Raw genomic sequence first — 6,000 nt, forward strand, 5'->3', positions numbered from 1 at the left:
TTTTAGCCCACGACCAACCCTTTACGTGAAGCAAGATGGAGATTCAATAGAGGAAAAGACGAAGCGAAGCGGGAAAACAGTTCAACAATAAGCACATTTATTTCGCGATGAACGAAAAGCACACATATACAATTCCACCAAAAGCACATGTAAAAGAAGAAGACAATGCAATATTACACAAAAAGCAAATGCAACAATGCAGATCTAACCGACTACCGGGCACACGGCAACACTTATACAATTTTACTTCACAGACGGCGCCGACAACACCTGTACCCAAAACAAAAGAAAAAGAACCACCCTCAAGGATGAGGCGGGCCTGGGGCCGAGACCGGGTCGGGCCTGCCCGTCTGATGATGAGACGCGAAGTGGCGGTGGTGCCTCAACTCCGAGGGCCTCGCGGACAGTGTCTGGTAGGGGATGGGAAAGGGGCCCCCTTTGTCGCACTATCTCAGCGCGGGGGGAACAGGAGGGGGTTGCTGATGCTCGGGGGAAGGAGGATATCACCCTGTCTCGGGTCCCGCGGCGAGCGTCTCCTCCTCGACCTCTGTCGCGTTGCTGGCCTCTCCCTCTGCAGCTCCCGGCACCGACGCGAGCACCCCCTCGTCCGCCTTCGCCGCCGCCACCTCTCCACAGCTCCGTCTACTCGCCCTCTCCGTCTCCTCTCTTGGCTCGTCCCAACTCTTCACTCTTGACTTCCCCCACTTCTTTCCAGCTCCACCGACGACTCTCTTGAACTCCGCACAACTACTTTACTGACGAACGCAGCCGTTTATATAAGCCCCGTGGCTTCGCTCTTTCACCCTTGACCCTCTGCCTCCGACCCTTCACCTCTCTAAGTGGCTCCCCATTGGCCCGAGGAAAAGTGGGCGTGAATGCTTTTTGATCCATGTATTTGCATATAGCGACCGCCCTCCAACGCCCTGGAGGCGGGGCCAAATCGCCCCTCGCTCACCGATTGGACGGAACAAAAGTGGGCGTGAGTCGTTTTTGATCCGTTTTTCTTCGGAAAGTCTGTGATGTCTCTGAATACGCTGCTCGGTGCGCGCCCTGCACGAGTCCAGTATCGGTGCCCACGAGTGGCGCGAGATGGTGTGGATGCGATGGTGGCGAGTTGTGACGGCAAAGGTCGTGGCGGTTGTGGTGAAGCGGCGTTGTGGTTGGTGGTTGTTGTTGTGAAGCGGCGTTGTGGTTGGTGGTTGTTGTTGTGAAGCGGCGTTGTGGTTGGTGGTTGTTGTTGTGAAGCGGCGTTGTGGTTGGTGGTTGTTGTTGTGAAGCGGCGTTGTGGTTGGTGGTTGTTGTGTGATGGCTGTTGAGACGTGGTTGGTGGTGGTAATAATGGCGGCTGGTCCAAAATAAAGATAGTAAAAGAAAAACTCCTGAAGAGTCGCAGCCCGACTGAATGACATTTATTCCCTCGAAACAACGGGTTTGGGCCTAACTACACATATACTTACAGAGATATCTCACCTAAGGGACTTGAATGGTGGTTTGTGAATTTCGTCAACCACAACACTACCCCCTCCCCTTTTTACAGACTCATCCCGAGTCGTCAAATTTTCGTGTGCCATCATGTGTAGTTTTCCCCTAGTACATTTTACCTACGGATCCCTGAGTGCGACATTCATGGTATTCGTGTCCCCAAAATAAATAACCTGAGGGCTGAGTAACTACCTAAACAAACTCACTCACACGGACGACTTAAATAAAATTGCCGGCGCAAAGACAGACATGCCGGGGGCGCACTCATATTTACAGTACATCTTAACCTTAACTTACAAATTTTACACTAAACCATGGCCCAGGATCATTGAACTCTGCAAAAAGAAAGCAGTTAGCAGGGAGCCAGGCTGCTCGCATGCAGTCTCTGGCTCAAAACAATGCAGGTGACAGGGAACGTGGCCGGCTGCTCACACGCAGTCCAAGGCCTTCCTTTTTGAACTGAACGCAGTGAACCACAACGGTGCATGGGCTGCACAAATGCAGTCTCCGTGCCAGCTCAAGTGGCACACGCAATGAACACAATGAATGGATGGATGAACACAAACACGGTGCACGGGCCGCCACTGCAGGCCCGTGTTGTAGCTGCCAACAGGGCAGTTCTTGCAGCTTGCAAACTGTTGCCTTGCGGATCCTGGCGCACATGGAAATTAACAGGGGGGGGGGGCAAAGCAAAAATTGAACGGGGCTGGTGAACGTGGGCAGTGGGCATGGCATGGCAAAGGCAGCAGGCAAACACAGCCCGCAGAAGAAGGCCGCTGCAGGCAAACACAGCCGGCAGATGAACTGGCCGGCACAGGCCTTGAAGTACCACAGCTGCAGATGATCCGGCCGGCACAGGCCTTGCAGCAACACAACAGCTGCCGAGGAAGTGGGCCGGCACAGGCCTTGAAGAAAAACAGCCAGCCGGCAGATGAAGTGGGCCGGCACGGCCTTACAGCAACACAGCCAGCAGATGAAGCTGGCCAGCCTTCGCCGTTCAGTGGAGGTTGGTGGAGGGAGTGCGGTGGTGCTGGCCACTCGGAAGGCGGGCTCGGACCTACCCTATGGTCTCCCTCCCAACCTATCGCCTTTGCCTGTCACTGTCCATACCCACTCCCTTAATTTGTCCAAACCCCAATTTAGCCCCAACTTATTTTTTTACTTTTTTACTTCCCCACTATAAATCGTCCCCTAACCCCCTTTATCGTCCTTGTTCGGCTAACCTATCCTGTCACCGAGCCTACTCCCAACCCCTACGTTCCCTTCCCGGAGGGGAACAAGGGAGAGCTAGCGTCCTGTGTCGAGGCCCAATTCAAGCCTCAGAATGGCCTCCCCAAACTTCAGCGATCTATAACCAAAGTGGGTCCAGCGGCCCACAACGAGAGCGAGGGGATGGATGGTGCGGAGGGGTACATCTCCTAATCTACCCCGGGGCTTTCAGCAAGCGCCTCTCGTTTAAACTATTGGTTCTATAAACCCAGATTCCCGTCGCCTGTGTTGGTGTCCTTACAATTTCGGGCCTCGCCCCCCAATTTTCTCTCCGTGCCCTCACACGGTCTCATGGCTGGGACACGTGGCTCCCTTTGGCAGGCACGACCCTCTGCCGATTCTCCCGCTATGGCACCCCCGGGCACTACACTGCCTCCGAGCCTACCAGCTCCCTAACACCGGGGAGTGCCCCCCATGGCACCTCCCCTGAAACGCACACGTGGCAGGCTGGCTTCCCAGGCCCCTTTCCGAGGGTCACCCGTGCCCACAACACTGCCCACGCGGCTAATGGCACCCCGGGCCCCCGCACCAAGCAGGCGCACCCGTGCCCACTACGCTATCCCGGCCCCCCATGGGCCCTTGGCCTACCACGGCCGACTAGCCTGGTGCCCGGGGTACCCACTCAGCGATACTCACTTTTCGCAGCCACGCTCCCAGCCCGTCAACAGGGCTCCTGCACCCCTCCAAACGGGTTTCGAGCCTACACTCCCACCAACAACAAAACGACCTCCATTTTGTAAATTTGACTAACCCCCGAACTCACTCTACACTGACCCCGGGGTCCCTTGGGCGGGAGTCACTCCTCCCCCCAATCACTCATCGCACCATGCAGTCCCCATTCGCTCCATACACACAGACCCGCTGGCCTCACTCACTCACCAAGCACATGCTTCCACTTCACTCACCAACTCTTCAACACACTCACCGCTGAACTCTGCCATCCTTCTAACTACATCCCCTAACTAACTCGTGCTCCCACGTCGTCCCTTAAACTACAGCACGTACCTTTTAACACTACGTAGCTAACCTACGTCAACTCCACACATCCACAAGTCTGTCACTGTCTCCAAATAATCCCATTAATTATTTACCCAACCTAAATCTCGCTATCATCCCTCTACCTAATCCATTCCACGGACTCCATGAGGACTTACCCCTGCCCCATGAAGTCGGTCTAGCTAAGCTAACCCTTCCCCCTAACTAGTTTCCATCCTGTGCCCTGGTAAGGGGGTCTTCCACCCCTTGCCCAGGAATCCTGTGCACCCGAAAGTGAGGCTTACTGTTTTTTTTTGTTTTTTTTTTCCATGCGCATCACCAGCGCGGAAACTCACAGCTCGCGCACTTTACACCTGTCCGTGACGTCATGCAGCTGCACGTGTACCTCGTCCCTTCTTGGACGGTACCATCCGGCAGGGATTCCCCTCCTGCCGGATTCCAACCCCACGTGCAGCCATGACGTCACCGTACACATAAAAAAAAAAAACACAAGCCCCACGTCTCGAGGGGTTCCCCACGCGAACACATGTGCTTTGCCCGTTGGAGCTTAACACACACGATCGCGTGGAGAACCCGTCCGGTCCAAATCCGTAATCCTGCCTAAACTTTGTCCGTCCGCGGGATCGGCAAATCCACCGCTGGCGTTTCCGGACCGGGACTTCACCCTCGCAAGCGAGCACGTGGGGGTCTCGTGCGTTGCACAGCACGGACCTCGTGCTCACTGCTGGGTGAACCCGGCACGGTCCCCGAAACAACTACAGCCGCTACTCGGCTTTCTTTCTTCACATGTCGCCGTCGTCGCCATTCGACCCACGCACACCTGCGTGTTACGACGCTCACACTCCATTCCATTACATTCACACCGGGAGACGCGGCTGCGTGCTCCCGCATGCCAACCGACATCTCCCTCACATACCGCTCTCTCACACACACGGTCTCCCTTGCATAAACCATACCACTCACACGTGGTGCTCCATTCACTCGCGGTTCCTCATCCACACACCGTGCCTCACTCACACACACGCGGGGGCACTCAACCGCGGTGCCTCATCCACACTGGCCGTTTCATCCACACACACGGCCTCTTCCACACACGGCGTGTTGGGAAGCACGTACTCTGGCACCATCGCCACCACACCACTCACACACGGGGTCGCTTCCACACACGGGGACGCACTCACACCTTGCACCACACACACAGGGACAACTACACTGGGGATTAGTGTCCCCACAAGGGTCTCCGGGGCCTCTATACCCCCCAAGCTCTCCGTGCACCTGTCCACAGCACTCCTCCCCTCGACCCCGCAAAGCACGACCGAACTCACCTGGTCGTGACTCGCCTCAAGGGGGCATCACTCCCCTCGTTCCTGGAGGAGGCCATCCAACTGCTCGCACCGGGCAGTCCGCGAGCTCACCCCCATTATCCTCCACTACCTCCGTGTGTGTGTGTGCGTCACTTACCCCGTCTTCATCATGCAGTCTTCCCTCTATCGTTCCCATCTCCCGTGTCTCTGCCAACTCAGTCACCTCTTCACCCTTTACCTCCCTTGTCTCCACTATTTTTATTTCCTTTGTCGTCACCTCGTGTCTCGTCTCACACGTTTTGGTCTCCCCATTTAATTTTTCCCTTTCGGTCATCGTCACGACCCTCGCCCAACACGCCCCCCGAATTATTTTTTCACCCGCCTCCACCGCGGGCCTGTCAGCCATTGCACCCCCTCCCAGCTCGTTCTTTCCTACACGTGGAGTCGCCATTTTGAGTTCCCTGCTAACGGCCTTCATGCCCGCCTGCAGGCATCGGCCCATGTTCTGCGTCTCACCCCGCAGCTCTTTCGTTTCTTCCTTCATTTGCTTGTTCATTCCTTTCATTTCGTTTTTCATTTCATTTGTGTATGTATCCATCTTTTCGTTCATTTGCTTGATCATGTTCGCTGTCATTTCCGCATACATTTTTGCCAGCATGGTGAATAGCTGGGCCATGTCGGGTGCGCTTGGGTGAGCCGTTTCGGCAGGGGTTGGGGAAGGGTTTTGGTGGAGAGGGGGGGGGAGGTGTCATACACCGCGGCCGCTGCCGCACCCATTTCGGGCTCTGGGTTCAGTTGGGCGAGTTCGTTTTCCTGTACAACCAACATTTCCTGCACGGGGATTTCATCCTGAGCCATGGATTCTACACATTCTACATCCATTTCTAATACCCCCGGCTCCCGCTCGCCTTGAGAAGCCATCTTGCTTCTCTTAAAGGGTTAATTTAGC

At 55.6% G+C, this 6,000-nt stretch overlaps 1 protein-coding gene across 1 annotated transcript in view; it reads left to right on the plus strand.

Moving 5' to 3' along the window:
• Window positions 1–6,000, plus strand: part of LOC147017724 (solute carrier family 12 member 2-like) — a 172,758-nt gene that overhangs the window by 145,851 nt on the left and 20,907 nt on the right. The window lies entirely within an intron of this gene.

The sequence above is a fragment of the Eptatretus burgeri genome, chromosome 11, assembly GCF_056783735.1.
Source record: "Eptatretus burgeri isolate ZD-2024b chromosome 11, Ebu_testis_v1, whole genome shotgun sequence".
Lineage (NCBI taxonomy): Eukaryota > Metazoa > Chordata > Myxini > Myxiniformes > Myxinidae > Eptatretus > Eptatretus burgeri.